This window comes from Columba livia, chromosome 2 (assembly GCF_036013475.1).
Source record: "Columba livia isolate bColLiv1 breed racing homer chromosome 2, bColLiv1.pat.W.v2, whole genome shotgun sequence".
Classification (NCBI taxonomy): Eukaryota; Metazoa; Chordata; class Aves; order Columbiformes; family Columbidae; genus Columba; species Columba livia.
Genome location: NC_088603.1, coordinates 80,834,993 through 80,849,819, shown reverse-complemented (window position 1 = coordinate 80,849,819; position 14,827 = coordinate 80,834,993). Strand labels below are relative to the sequence as shown.

At 34.5% G+C, this 14,827-nt stretch overlaps 1 protein-coding gene across 7 annotated transcripts in view; it reads right to left on the bottom strand.

Moving 5' to 3' along the window:
- Positions 1–14,827, bottom strand: part of CDH12 (cadherin 12) — a 565,327-nt gene that overhangs the window by 485,989 nt on the left and 64,511 nt on the right. For 5 of the 7 annotated variants that reach the window (XM_065052613.1, XM_021298011.2, XM_065052615.1 and 2 more), the window contains exon 2: positions 7,094–7,281. The exons of the other annotated variants lie outside the window; for them this stretch is intronic. The gene's annotated coding sequence lies outside the window, so the exon portion shown is untranslated. The remainder of the gene's footprint in view (positions 1–7,093; positions 7,282–14,827) is intronic. 7 annotated transcript variants of the gene reach the window in all.

Below are 14,827 nucleotides of genomic sequence, written 5' to 3'. Positions count from 1 at the left end.
GTTTTGGTTCCATGCTCTCCATTATTATCTTTACCAAAAATCAATGCAAACAAGGATTTTCTTTAATTTCTACCTAATTACCGTTATATAGCTGTCCCACTACTTCTTTAATTTTTTTTTTCTTGTTTTATGCATATAGCTGGAGAAATGGTGCCTTTCTTTTTAATTCCTCTGCAAACGTGACTTTTGGCAGGGCCTACTTTATTCATTACTGAGCTCTAAAACATGGACTTAATTTCCTTTTTCCTTTTCTAATCAGTCCCTTTTTCCACTGTCTGCTTAATGTCTTTTAAGAGAGCTATTCATTTGAAATTGCCTGTATGTTTGTTCCTCTTGGAATGAAAGTAAGCCCCAGATTCAACCAAACCAGATCAAGCCAATGAAACTCAAGTATGCCAAACTAAGCTAAAATAAAGAAAAAAAATGCAAAGTGTGCGCATGTCTATAACAAGAATATTAGATGTGAAGCTAGTTGAAATATGCTGATGTACCTCCAACTGGAAAATCTGCATGGAACATGTTGCTGTATTGTCAGGATTATTTTATTTTTCAATGTTATTCATTATTCAGTAGCTCAAATAGACTGTCAAATGCTAAGTGTAACTCATGACTATTCTTCCAACTTGACTTTCAAATCTTTTGGAGGTACCTGTTTTTTAGCAAATTAGCTAAACAAAGAATCATAGAGTAATATTAAAATTTGCTTAGGTTGTTTCTGATTAAGTGGCCACTATCAGTTTAGAAGGCAGTCTACTTTAGGGAAGAACAGAATTTTTTAGTTAGTGTAAAACCTCTGTATACTGGAATTTCTTCTGAATTAGTTCGAAGTGCACACCAACATGTGCATCTTACTACAGTCAGTAAAGCATCTCCTTTCTGGAAAAACAAAAACCAAAAACAAAACAGAACAAAACAAAACACCCTAAAACCCCAAACAAATGAAACCCCCAAACAACAAACAAAAAACACCAAACCCCCCCCAACAAAAACTAGTGTCACATTGTTCTCACTGGAAATATACAAAAATGATTTGTTGGAATAGATGGCAACAGGAACAGGAAATACTGTGTGAATTGAGGTTGCAAATTAAAGTATGGAGAAAGGTAGTTTCATTTGGAAAATATGTGACAGGAAAAGTAGTAAAGATACATGGACTATGTAGGTAAGCAGGCTCAAATCTATGTGGTATGGTGGTTCATTCTCTTTTGTGATGCCTTGTAGAAGCTCAGAAACACTTCTGATTTTCAGTTTTAGAAATTAAAGTCTATGCCTACTGCTAATGACTGAGGCAACAGTATGGTGTTACCACGGTTTTAGCAGGAGAAAAGGTATCTAAAAAGATGAATAAAACATATACCTCAACGTGGGAAGACAGCACAATGTTACAGGTCATCTATTTGCAAATTTGTAAGGTTCAAAGCCGAAAAGTTCATCACCTTATTTATATGTGTTAGTTTTGGAATCTTTTCTTTCATTATCTGTGAAGCTCTAAAGTCTGAAAAGCTGAGTAACACATGTCATAGACAATAAACTTTCTGGGGCAAGTCTGTTTGATTATTTGACTGGGAAACATTTAGCAATACAGAGTTCATAACATAAATATTACTAGCAAAAAAATCTAATATTAAGACAATTCTGTGATATTTCAGCAGTAGCACCTTCTGTCTTTCTCTGAAGCTACAAAAGAAAACCTTTCCAGGCACTGTTTAACATTTAAGTCGATCTGATAAATATTGACTATAACTAGATGTTAGTCTGTTTTGCACTGTGGGTTAATTCTCAGTATTCTCAATGTTGTGATTCAGGCAGCAGGGAGACAGATGTGGATGTGGAACACCAGTAAAAAAAAAAAAAAAAAAAAAGTAAATGCAATAGTACAATAGTACAGAACAAAGGTGAAGTAAGGATGGAGTTAGATGTTTGTGTAACAATACAGTAAGTAAAGAGTCAGGAGACAGGGCAACAAACAGGATATATAATCAACAGCACATATTTTCTTGCAGAAATCCATAAAGCCTGAGTATCTGTAATCCTACACTGCAAAAAAAAAAATATTACCTAAATTCCCTCTTGGCTACCTGATAACTGGCCTATTCAGAGATCAGTCTACATAACAGCCTAGGCTGATGAACAGAGGAAGGACAGCTTATTTTTTACACCTGATGGTCTGAACCATTTGGTAACTCTAAACATGAATTAGCTTAATTCTCTGAAAGAATTACTGATTGCTTGGGGGTTTGAGTGTTCTTTTGCTTGTTTGTTTGTTTGTTTGTTCTGTATACAACCTAATGTACAACAATACACTGGGACTTTGAAGATTTTTTAAATTTGGTGTAGAGAAGGCAGGCAACCCCAGAAGTAAGATGCTCTGTGCAGCCTGGACTCAGCCATCTTGTGCATAAACATAGTGAAACATTTTTAAGGAATGTTCATGTATTATCTGTAGGAAACAAAAGTGCCTACTTTGGAAAGCCAAATTTGCATGGGAAACTCAGGCAGTTATGAGGCATGACGGAGAAAATATAGAGTAGCAATTTTAAAAAAATTGTAACCCTTTGTTTTTGGAAACTTTTGAGTTTGCACACATTTTTCCATGAACATATATAGTTCTTTCTAAAGACATCTAAGAGGAGGATGTTCCCTTGCAGCTACATGCTGATACATTTTCCTTTTATTGATACTCCTTCACTCATCAAATGGATAGTGTCCATAAATCATTTTGAACAACAACAAATAAGTGACTAATAAAATCCCAGGTTTCTTATCTTTTATTGTGCAGAATGGGGATACAAGCAGCATGTGCCCTTCCCTGAGAATAAGTGCCATCACCAGTATTACTAATTATAGATACCATCACTACCTCTGGAGAGACTTCTTTCTTTTTCCAAAGCTTTTTTCAATTTTGTTCTCTTTACACTTGTTCGCTGTAATTTAAAGCCCACATGAGCTCAGTCTGTCTCCTGCTGGCTTTGCTTTTAAATGGACCTCTAAATTTTCAGTAACACAGAAGGACAAGATAAGGGATATAGACAACTCAATCACATTGGTTTATTTACAATTTAATAACAAGATATCACCTATCCTAAATGAGGCCTTCTATTGTTAACAAAAATGGAAGTCTAGTCTTGCTTTTCAAGTCATCCAAACAGAATCAATAATATATTAAAAGAATACGGAAATACAAAAATACCAGTCTTAAGATTGTTTTTGCAGCTTTGTCTCTTTGTATACAGATCATTCCTTCTTGCCTGGTGTCACACTGGTAGTTCAGGAAGAGAGCCAAGGATGATGCTTTGCCTTTGGCACAAAGCACAGCGCTATTGACAGAAAAATACTTTTTGTCCCACATCACCACTTCACGAATTTCCAGCATTCAACATACTGTTCTCCTAATACCCATCTTCATCCACCCAACAGGCTTTTTGGGTAGCCTATGTAGATCTCTATCATTTGAATTAATACTGTATGGTAGCAACGTTATACTGAAAAGCTCTGCCAGCCAGCCAACACAAGAAATATGTCAGACCTTTTACTCTAGTATAAAAAACTGCTTGCAATATGGGCAGAGAACCTCGGATGCTCAGAATGTCCAAATATTTTTCCTCTGAAAGCATCACCTAGAGTTATTTACAGTGCAGAGATATTTATAGACTTATCACACCACAATGAAAAATTTTGTCACTAAATAAACTAGACTTCAGTCAGGCTAATTAGGAGTTGGATGTTTGGGGGCTGTGCATTAGAGATCTGTGTGAGAAATGATCTGCAGAACTCCAACATTGAAAAATTCAAATAATAATCAATATCATCAAATGAAACAATACTTAGAGCTTCCAAAACTCAAAACTCAAAAGCATCTATTCTATATATAACTTTATACATCCAACAGTCAGTGGAGGAGTCCACACTAAAACATATAGTCTCATTAATGTATTTCTTCATACAGAGTTCTTGCTGGACTAACGAAGCCTAACAAACTACTAGACCACTCAACGTGTAACCCCTGTCCGAAATCCTAACTGTATCCTGCTGTATATGGGACACAACTTGGACCCGCAACTTATTTAGTACATGGTTTTGAAAACGTATTTCCTTATAATGGATTTGAAAATAATAAAAATTTTAAAATTATTGTTTTCAGATATAAGTATTATCTTTTGGACAGAAAGGTTGTGGTCTTGATGGACCTTCATGATAGAAGACATTGGAATTTAGCCTGGATAAATAAATGACTTGCCAACACCCAGAAGCTATGGTATTTCTGAGGATGAATAATACCTTTTTTTTTTTCCTTAGTGTATTAGTAAACTTGTGTCTTGAAACTTATTTCACAAAAATAAGCCTGAAGCACATATCTAACATGGAGTATATTATCCCTACTGGTTAAATTCTGGCAATACTAAACACAAATGAAAGCAAAGGCTTATGATAGAAAAGACAATGGAGAATCAAATCTTGAGTGTCCTGTTGTTACCATGATTTACAAAACAGCTAATACTATGACGGAAAACATATAAAGAAGTTGTGTTCATGGTTTTACCTCACAATTCAGAATATAATTTATTAAAAAAAAAGATACAACAGGGGAAGCAAACGAGCAGAGATACTTCAGCCTTGCACAAGAGAAACAAAAGGCAGAGCATAGTGACCTACTCCATTTCCAGCAGGGAGCAGTTCAGTGGTGGCACCACTGCACTTTTGCAGCAAGAACGCCTGCAAATTATGAGATAGGATTTTGTACTTCAGATCAAATTCAAATTTTTTATTGAATTTTGGTTTCAGTGGAGCTTTGTCCACTGATTTGTATTTTGTTCATAAATCAGTTTGAGAATAAAAAACACTCTTTTTACTTTTTTAGAAATTAAAAAGATATTTGGAATGCCAACAGTGGGTGGCTAACCTTTTCAATTCATTATTGAGTTTTAAAAGGAAAGTGATGTATTTTCAAACTAGAATAAGCCTGCATGCTGTTTTCTGTCTTCTGTCAGACCTCTCTCTTGGCAAAAGAAAGATTTTTCTTAAGAGTGCTATTGGAGGAAAGGTTATAATTTTACAGATCTTGGTCTGGTAAGATACTGACCAATTCCTCAGAGGTTCATATTGTCCTTTATTCCCTGAAAACTCGAAGTATCTTGCAGGATTGAGCCCATAAATGATGTCTGAAAGTGGTTTTTATTGTTCCTTTTCATTCATTGCATCATTTTATTTCCTGCCATTTGTGTGCAGCTCTCATTTCAAGTATGCATTTTCAATACAGAAGATTCTATCAGCAGCAGCAGATGTGAAAGTAATGACAGGCTGAGAAGTGATCTGCAGGCTGATTTTGGAAAGTACTTTATTTGGCTCAGAACAAATTTGGTTGCTTAGAAGACCTGCATCATAATCACATTCATTTTCAACTTCTGGGAAAATAAAAACAAAAACAAACAAAACAACAACAACAACAAAAAACCCAACAAAACAAAAACCACACACACACACACACACACAAAAAACAAAAAAACCCCACACAACACAAAACTTTTTGCCTACAAACTGATAACATAATAGACCCTCTAGGTAATTGTAATATAAAATATATAAAAAAATATATATTTAAGAGAATGCTAGTAGAAAGACGGAAGGATGAAGAAGAGTTAAATCAAAATATCTGAGTGAAACATAAGGGGAGAAAAGGAATAGAAAATAAACCTTAATAATCAAGACATAAGGGGTGCTAAATTTCGTTACTTTGTAAAAGGAGATGGTGAGGAGAGTACAGATAACAGCAGTCCTGTGTATACATTCACTTCCCTCATAAGCCCTAGCAAGAATGTTAACTTTCAGAGGGAAGGGAATATTAACCATGACCCTCTTCCCCAAGATACCAACCATGAAAAACTTCCCCAGAAGTCTCTGACAATCATGAAAGCTTTGCGTATCTTCCCACTGCAGACCGTTGTTTCCCCTCACCCCCATCCCAGAGCTCTTCATTCTGTCTCCTGTACTAACCCTTTCTTCTATCACCACCTCCAGCCAAAACTCATCTAATCAATTCACTTCTTACGTTCGACCCAGTTGGAATTTCTGAAGCCTGAAGCACAATCTACGTTTACAAAAAATCCATTCATAGGAGAGTCAGCTGACAAAAATAAAGTTAATGGGCAACAACTATTTTATCCCCAAAACTGAACAAGTTCATGCAGCTGTGCCAATCCAAAATTAGGCTGAGAATCACAGACAGCTGAACCTCTAGGCCATGGGTTACTTCAGCTAATAACACTCACATTTGAAAGGCAAACTGTTACCACACAAAAAAAATCTCAGAACTTGATAGAGAATGGTCTTGCCGCAAGGTTTTAAAATCAACGGACTCCATTTTGTAACTTCATATTATAGTCTAGCAGTGGTTTAAAATTTTAAATAATTTATTAAAATCCTTCATTAAATCCCATAAGTTTTGTATGTATTACTACAGAATCCTAGTTAATTTGCATAGACCATTTGATGTAATCCTTATTAAATTCTATAAAAAGATGTTATGCAAGGGATTACCTGTTTTACACACAGAATATATGCATAAGTAATTCTGTGTGTGTCTGTGTGGGCCTATTTCCCTAATTTGTTTACACATACTCTAGATCTTGGAAATAAAAGCAATCATGATCAAAATTCATTAAAAACAACTTCTGATAATAGACATTTGAATATTGAGGAATCCTTTGTTTGAAAAACTGGCTTCTTAAAACAACTAAAGAAACATCAGGCTTGGGAAGGAGAATCGAGAAAGCAACATGGAATTCAGTAGAAAACAAAAAGTCCTACCCCCTAGGCACTCAAATGCCAGCTAATCACCTCAGAAATTACTCATATAAGAAAACTTGTTATATTACTTGTTATATTACTTTCTGTTGAAAAATGAAAACATAACTCTTCCTGGCCACTAGAAGTTTTTCAACGTTCATAAATAGAAACATAGGAAGCAATATAATTCTTTTCTGTATAGGTTGCAGATAAATTTCTCCATGGGTACACACTTTCCACCATACAAGAGTTAAGTTATCAAGGACAAGAACAACCTGTTAAATCAGAAAAAAATAGACTTGTAACTCACATGAAATGTGTTTAGTATCTTGTCTCAGGTTTTGCTGATCATACAAAATGTCTTGAGTATTCAGAACATTTTCTTATGTTTTTTTGTTGTCCAGGAGTTGCATTTGCTGTTTCAATTGGGCTCAGCTGTCTGTGTTGTCAGTCTGCTGGTGGCTGCCTTTCGTCCCTGTGCCCTGTCCCACCGCACAGCTGAAATCAGAGAACAGACTGAAATGACTGTTCTGTCCCAAGATAGTGCCTGTCAGACCAAATTATTCCCTACAGTTTACTAGTTATATGTAGCCATACTTTTTATGTAGTCTGGGCATGGAAGTACACGGGTTCTAACATTTAGTTTAATATTAAGTTTAAGAAATCTTGTTTATATATACAAAATTCTTTAAGAGTAAACTCATTCTTTCACTTTTTCAATAAAAAATTGAATTTAAAATATATGTGGATGTTCAAAACTAATTTTCTCAACAGGAAATACTATATTTTTAATTACATTATTTGTAGTTTAAGGTTAATCCATGCAGTGTATTTTCATGTACAACCCTATAGACAAAAAATAAAGAAGCACATAGCAAATTCAAGATAGTAAAGTGCTTTACTATAATCCAGGGGGAAGGGAGGGAGGAAGGACCCTGATAAACATATTCAGAAAACAATGTCAAAGAGGCTGTTATACAATAAAAGTGGAAGCTATTCAGAACTCACGTATTTTTGACAAGTAGGAACTGTGTGATAGCCATGCTGGTTATGATGACCCTATATGGATGGTGTCCCCTATGTTCATGGGAGGTATTAGTATAACTGCTTCTAATTTAACTGCTGGAAGAACAGAAACCGAAATTGTTGGATACATGTGTGTGTGATTCCATGTAGGGTCACTGCTGCTGCGCCTTGTAAAGCCATTCTTCTCTTTCTGACAAGGATGAAATAATCCCATCATTTGAATGCCATATATGTCAATAAATAAAATGTTTTACCCAGGTCCACGTATTAATTTTTCACAAATTGAGTAGTGAACTGATAGTCTGGCTTTTGCTGACAAATCAACTGGTCCTAATGCAGGGAAGCTTGAGCACAGAAGGACACTGATAAATATGTATTTCACTAGATCATGAGAGAACTCTTTTCATGGATGATCATCTGCCATTTCCTCAAAAACTTGTACCATTTCCTTATAATGAAGATGTTCTCTGGTTTCATAGTTTCTTGAGAAAATGGTTTCTTGATCTTCCAAAAACCTAAAGAAGCATACGAACTGAAACATAAAGAACATGAAGATTGAATAAAGCTGAAAGCTCACAGAGCCTGTATGATTTTTTCAGTAGTTTCATCCTAATCAAAAAGGAATATCAGTGCTAACTGGGAACGGCATGTTTCAGAGTAGGATTTTTTACCAGTAAAGTAAGATGATCTTTGGGTAATAATGCAATATATTGTCCCTTCAATTCAGAAAGTTTGAGGTTGGTAAAAAGAGAAGGAGCACAATACACATATGACAACCTTGGATTGTTTCATTTAAATTTGAAGTTTCTGTCACCTGCAATTTGAGCAGAAGACTGTGTTATTCTGCTCCTAAATCTCTTCATGCTTGATGAATAGTTGTGCAATATGATACAAATATATATATATATTTTTTTTTTTAAGTTATTACTGGCTTTAGCAACCTGTATTGCTGAAGTTGGGAGACCATATGACTTCACTGCAGTCTCTTTCTTACTTTGATTGTGTGTAGCACTGCTGATGTTACAATACACGGCGGGAAAAAAATCTTTGGATTTCGTCGCATTTAAAATTATAATTCTGCACATCTAAATTACACATTTAATCTTTAAATATCTTTATATAAATCCATTATATATTTTAAATAGTGGTAGTGATGATATTTTGAAAAGAAACATCAAAGAATGCAATGCTAAAAAGCTATGTTATTAAATGGAGCTTTTCATTAACTGTGTGGAAGCAAATAACACCAACTTACCAAAATAAGATCTAGTAATTCTCTAATCTACTATAAACACCGCTGGCATTATCCTTCAGGGTCACAGGTTGTAGGCAACTGTGCCACGTACTGTGGCTAAACATAAAATATTCTTTTATATTTCTCTGGAATGATTCTTTCTAAATTGTTCATAGAAATAACCATTTATCAATGATTGATCACTCGCAGATTTTTTTTTTTTTTCCAAATTATCTCAAAAGGCAGAAAGCACACCGAAAATATCCAAATAAGATCTTCGTTCTGTATTAATTTCCTACTGCTTGAGGCAATCAGCAGGTCTTAAAGCAAGAGCCATAGGGCACTATTATACTTTCATTACAAGCTCCTTCAAGGTAGAAAGCTCCTTTTTCATGGCAAAATTTAAAAGTTAACAAGAAAACAATATTACAGCAGGACTACTGGTAGCCACAGTAGCTAAACTTGCTTATCTTTTGCTCCTCTACATCTATGCTTTCATCCTTATAGCTACTGAACCTTTGATCTCTCTGGATTATATTTGTCAAATGATTCCTTGCCTAAGTGTAGTCATTAATTTATAGAAGTATATAAAAATACTCAAGCTATTTATTAATTTGTGGGATTTGGATTTTTTAAAAATGTTCTAACAGCCATTAGAGTGGAACAGAAAATAAAAAGAATATGTAGAAAGAAATATCTTTATAGTTTGCATCTATAATATACCACTACAACAGTTATTTCTTTACTACTCTTTAGAGCTGATCAAATAAGTAGTTTTTAGTGTTTCACAAGAATATTTAATAGGTTTCATTGCTGAATTCAAATTAATAAAAACAAACAACAGATGAGGAACTCTTAGGAACTTGATCAGTTTACCGTACTTTACATGAACAGTCAGCTTTAGTCATTTGCTTGGACGTTATAGTGACAGTGTATTTCTATTAAAAAGTCAGTCATATCTTTAATACTTTAAAATCATGGCAGTATTTTTCTGTATTAAGGTATTCATAGCGATTCACAGTAAAGAATTTTTTTTTGTGTAGTCTTCAAGCACCTCTCCAAACAAGGTAAGAAAAGAAGTAGAAACTGAGAGCTCATACAAACAGGATTTCTCTCTGATTCTGCAGAAACTTCATCTCTTGCTGCTGACTTGTTCCAAGGGCAGATTCATGCTGGGGCTGCCTGACCTGCACAGAGCAGCTGTAGCCCTCAGACAGGGACCTGCTTGTCCCTGCCTCCACCTCCTGCACCAGGCAGGGAAAGAGAGTGTGACACAGGTGCTCTGTGAGCAGCTCACAGGTTTTGTTAGCTGGTACAGAGCAGTATAAATAAAAAAAGCTCCTGTACCTCCTTTCTTTCCAGCGCAGGGGTACACCAAAGGCAACTGATACATACACGAGTCAAATATTTGCAGAAGATTAGAAATTCCTCTTGCCATCACAGGACATAGGTTAAGCATGCTGCATAATATTTAGATTTACAGATTTGTAACATCTGTCTCTTTACCTTCCACCTGTGATAACTAGAAATTAGACAGCATTGACCCTTGAGATTTATGTTTTCACCTCTTATAATTTCCTTGATCTATGCCAAGAAACTAGAATAATAATCTGCATTTAATCTTAGTAGGTTAATTTTCCTGAAGTTCTTGACTGGCCATTGCTCACACCTACCTCCAGAAGTGCTTCTTTCAGAAGGTGCAGAGCAAAGACTGCACTGATAGACTTTTGCTTTGTACAAAGAAGCAAGTACTGGGAAACCACCTTTAAGTCTTGCTTTGGAAGAACTGGACCTGTGAGAAAAGTTACTTGTGCCACAAATTATTATTATTGTTTATTCTAAATCTGCTCTTTTGGTGAGGAAATTCCTGTGCATTCAGTGACTTTTTCAACAGAGTTCTCCGAGTGACGATACTTTTGTTTAAAGTGGCTAGGTGAAGAGATTGAAGTCTTCAGCTGCTTTTGGGATATTACAAGTTCTGGAGAGGGGATTTAAAACACAGCTTGCATCATACTTTTCTTTAGTCTGAATGTGAGTTGGATGAGGCACATAAAATCTCTTGAAGCAAAACAGTAAGTTTCAATAGTCGTACCTGAAAGAAGCTTATAATAGTGTAGTTTAGAAAAATGATTTTACAAAAATGCTGACACAAAGCCAAGAATGAGTGCTGCTAGAAATTGAAAACTTTCACAGTATTTCAGGTTTTATAAACTATTCTTTGTGTGCAGTATCAATCATAGAATAACCAGATAACCCCTACTTGCGATCATATATATATCACTGTGCCAATCTCTCATTTTTGTCTTTAGAATGACATCCTGCTTGGCAGGCCTGGTGATTTTTATGGTAGATGTGGTGGTATACTAATGTAGGAAAACTACTTCTTCCAGTGCTGGAAACCTAGCTGTTCCACAGATACAGGCATGAGGAATGAAGACACACTTAAGTCTGTACTACAAAAGTAAATACATCCTCGTTCTAGAAATATCCTTATCCAAAATGGAAAACATCCACTAAATAGTCCATCTTCACAGGGATGCTGAGAAGGGTTGATCTCCACAGGTATTTTAAGGTTTGTAGTCTATAAACTATTATATAAAGGGACATGTATTTTACTACTTCTAGGAAAAACAGCAACAATAAAACTTAAATAGATTAACAATTATGTTTGCAATTAAATGCCTCTCTTTTACCTTTATTTGTTTCTGTCCCTGTTGTTTAAATGAACCATGTTATAATAACTGCATAAATCATTCTGATTCAAGTAACATAGCAGGATGTGGTCATCTTGGACCACATTTCTAAGGGTCTGTTATTGTCATTACTAATGTTGCCACTGTGCAAAAAGCCCAACATTGCATTTGTCTTTCTGCTACCTTTCTCTGATGTGCTCATGGAAATGTAACTGTCCCCTGTGATGACAAGTGAGCCTTGTTCTTTCCAGCACTACTGCTTTCCAGCTGAGAACGAGCATGCTGGTTTGTTTTCCTTGGTTATATTAACTGCTTCTCTCCCCAAGATGACTTTCGTCTTCTTTTTTATCTATGTTTGAATACCCTTTAGTTTCCTCTTCCTCTTTTCTTTACTAATTCTGACAATTCCAGCCTAGTAAGTTTAATATGAAGATTTCATTGATAAACTGTTTATTCTCTCTACCAGATGGTCTATAAAGGCATGAGATATTTCTGTAAAGGTATTCTGCAGAACACTGCTGGAGTTTTTGATGTTTCTTGCATATGTTCATTTTATTTAGATGTTTCTGCAGAAAGTGGTCTTCTTTTTCCACGTGATTGTGAATTTGGTCAACATTTTTTCAGCTTTCATGGAGTAGTCTAATTTTGTTTATTCAAATATGTGGTATGAGCATTGGATATTTGCTTAAATCATCAAACTACTGAAAAGATTCACCTTTAACTGACTAATCACGATGACTGACAGTTCCTCAATTTTAAGACTTTAGCTTTCCTTTGATTTTTTGCTTGTTTACAAGAATACTCAAGGGGAAACAATGTTGTCCCACATAGCTTGAAGATCTTCTGTTGATATCAGGTACCATCCAAGAAAAGAAATGGTTCTTAGAGTGGAAACACAACACACTTAAGGACATCTCTTTGTAAATCAGTATTTTGAAAACAAACTACACTCTTAGAGAATTGTTCTAATGTACCCACAGGAAATAAGACAAAGCATTTGTGTTTATTAATATTATCTATTTATCTTTTAGCATAGTACCATTTAAAACATATTGGTTAAAACAGGACAATTGAATAAATTGCTGTCATGAGGTTGCTTACAAAGTTCAAGTTTCTAGCTCAAGCAATAGAAAAGCAAGCAAGAGAAAAATAATTATGTCCACATCCCACCATTGCTCCTAAAATCTGAGCTGATTTTACTGTTTTCCATTGAAAATTCTCTCTTCTCCAGTGAAGTGGGATGAAACGGAAAACACTTTTGCTTGCTGTTTTGACTTTTACTGACAATTGAGTATCCATATTCAATAAATGTCAGAAATAGTTTTCAAAAGTCTATGTTTGCAAAGATTATACTCTATGTATTTGTTTTCTTTCTTGTATTTGTTCATTTTATGTTTTTGGAACATATTTTAAAACTTGCTGCAGTTTTTAGTAATTCATCAATTACTAACACTGCTTTTTGTTATGGCATTTTCTTATTTTAAGCAAAGAAAAACAGCAACAATGTTCACAGAGCCCAATTCCAAAAGCAATACTACTTTTAGGTCCCAATCTGGCAAAAAATTATGCAGGTCTGCAAAAACACATATTAAAGAGAAATGAATAGGATAAAGCACTTTTCTTAAAAGCATTATGCACTTTGAGTCAAAATGCTGTGTGATTCTTTAAAAAAAAAAAAAAATGTTTGAAAATTGGTCTCTTTACAAGAATGAAATTCATACTATACAGGTCACTTTACTTAAGTAAGCATTGTCCCTGTTAACTGCACAGTTTAATGGCTATATGAAAAATAAATACACCTAGTATGTATATATAGAGGCTTTTCCTTTAATATCATCAGTTGCTTAAAGTAAAAAGGCATGTATCATGGTTTACATTCTGAAAGCTAAATGAAGTTAAAGATCAACTGAAAAATTGCAGCAAATTCTGGGTTTGTTTTGTTTTGTTTTGTTTTATTTTTCTTTAAACTGTAGTGGTTCTAATGACAAAACTAAAAAAAAAATTAAAAAATAGGCATTTATTAAGTTCAAAATTCTTCCACAGAAGAGGACGAACTAGAAGTCTTAATTATTAGTTTGTTTTTTGAACACCCAAGCTACCACCAAAATCACCAGAATTAAGAAAAGCTATTCTAATAATGATTTTGCTGAATACGGACTCTTGAAAAAAGCTTTACACTTAAAAAGATAATAAAAGGCAATTTTTTGAACAATAGCAGTTTTCATTAGTGAGCTCATGATTTCAATTCTACTTCAATTAATACTATGCATAGCTCAAACAACTGCTCTAAAATATGTCTGGGAAAACAGAATTCACAAAAGGGATGCTTAGCAAGGACTATTCAGCAGAATACAGCAAGAACATAATGATTCGGCCAATATTTGCTTTTCCTAGACTTGTATCAGGGCAAAAGTCTGTTTAGTACTTATAGATGAAGTTTCAAAAATCTTCATAAATAATGACCATAAAATCTGTTCAGGTCTTGTCCTGATGTATGCATATAATGCTTATTAGCATCAAGAAGTATTGAGAATGTGTTGGACAAAAAGAATAGACCTCCAGCAGATTATACATTTACATTATACATTGGTTCGTATTCATTATATAAACAAGGCTCTGTTTTATAAAGCAGAAATAGTTATCTAATTGTCCTGTTGTTACTTATAATTAACAATACAGACAACTGTCTAGCAGTTACCACAGAATTGCATTGATACAACAGTGGTTTCATACACTTTGTAGTACAAAGATTTATTAAAAAATAGAAAAAACTGGCAGTGTTCAAGCTATGCATCTAGAGATTTGAAAGTTTCAAATAGTTAATACATTTTAAGCAATATGTTACAGATTTCTTTTTTTTCCCTATAAAAATTGTCTACAATATTGCCAGTTTTCTCTTCTCTCATATACTACATAGTGTTTTCGTTGCTTAAAATAAAGTCTCCCTGTCCTTCACATTAGGATTAATAAGATTCAACTGTAGCAGTGGTACCTTTGGGAATTAGTTATTTATTCAACAGAAAAGTGCTTTTTTTGAGAAAAGAGCTATTGGAATGTGGGAGAATAAATAATTCAAGATAGTTCTCTTCCT